Source organism: Tenrec ecaudatus, chromosome 17 (assembly GCF_050624435.1).
Source record: "Tenrec ecaudatus isolate mTenEca1 chromosome 17, mTenEca1.hap1, whole genome shotgun sequence".
Taxonomy (NCBI): domain Eukaryota; kingdom Metazoa; phylum Chordata; class Mammalia; order Afrosoricida; family Tenrecidae; genus Tenrec; species Tenrec ecaudatus.
This window is the reverse complement of record NC_134546.1, coordinates 78,899,625-78,901,140: the sequence shown is the minus strand read 5'-3', so window position 1 is coordinate 78,901,140 and position 1,516 is coordinate 78,899,625.

Below are 1,516 nucleotides of genomic sequence, written 5' to 3'. Positions count from 1 at the left end.
TTTATAATGTTGTAAGGTAAATTTTGTATTTGTAATATCACAAAAAAGTTTTAAATGTATTAAGCCTAACTTTGTAGCCTAACATGTGGTGTATTTTGAAAAATGGTACATATGAACTTGAGAAGAATGTACATTAAAGTTTTCCCAGATAGTGTGTGAGATACTTAAGGTTTGTTGTGCCAACCTGGTTGATAAACATATGTGGGATTAATTGTAGGGTGGTGAGATAATTGGCTCCATGAGCCTCGCCTTTCTAGTTCTTGGGTCTCTTTCTCTCTGATGGTCAGACCAAGGTGCACCTGCCTTAGCCAGTTCCCTGCTTCAGTTGACAGGGCCCACTTCGTGCAAGACATCCCCAAGGAGAAGCTGCATGGACCTACCCCGTTGCAGCTCTGGGTGCTGGAGCAGCCATGTGGAGACCCCTGCCAGGACTGAGATACTTACTCTCTCACTGATTCGGCTTTGCTCATGCAGTCGGCATCATTGCATGTGTTTTGTGAGATGAGGAGGACTGCAGATTGGTGTCAGACATATGGCCTAATATTGGACTTGTACTTATGAACTTGGACAGCACTGGTTTGGGAAGATTTCTTTTTTATTATTATTATATTCTAATTTTTTAAAACATTTTATTAGGGGCTCATACAACTCTTATCACAATCCATACATATACATACATAAATTGTATAAAGCACATCTATGTACATTCTTTGCCCTAATCATTTTCTTTTTTTTCCTTTTTTTAAAATCTTTTTATTGGGGCTCATAAGGCTCTTATCACAGTCTGTACATATATCAATTGAGCAAAGCACCCTTATACATTCGTTGCACTCATCATTCTCATAATTCACCTTCCACTTGGGTTCCTGGAATCAGCTCGTTTTCCCTTTATTCCCCCCACCCCCCTCCCTCCCCGATCCCACCCCTGGTCCCTTGATAGTTTATAAATAATTATTATATCTTATCTTACACTCCCCGGCATCTCCCCTCACCCGCCTCCCCATTGCCCATCTCCCAGAGAGGAGGTTACACATAGATCTTCGAGATCGGTTCTCCCTTTCTACACCCCCTTCCCTCCTGGTGTCGCCACTCCCACCACTGGTGTTGAGGGGTTCGTCTGTCCTAGATTCCCTGTGCCTCCAGAACCCCACTGCACCGCTGTACATCCTCTGGTATAACCAGGTCCGCAAGGCAAGGTAGAATTGGGGTCATGATGGTTGAAGATTTCTTAATGTACACTTACCCTTTACATAAAACTCTCTCTTAGAATTTGTGATTTTGTTTCCCTAGTTTACCTAGACTAACAGAGTGTGTTTATTATATGTCTAAGAGGTCAGTAAATTGTGTTATTTAGATATGTTATGCAGTTGATCTTTTGAGTTGTTCTGTGAAACTCAGTGGGTGTATTTACCTCTATTACTGTAAAATTATGTATTTCTTTAAGTCTATAAGAGTTTGATTTATATCTTTTGAGCGTCTGCCATTGAGTGCATATATTTTATTACTATTATTTTTT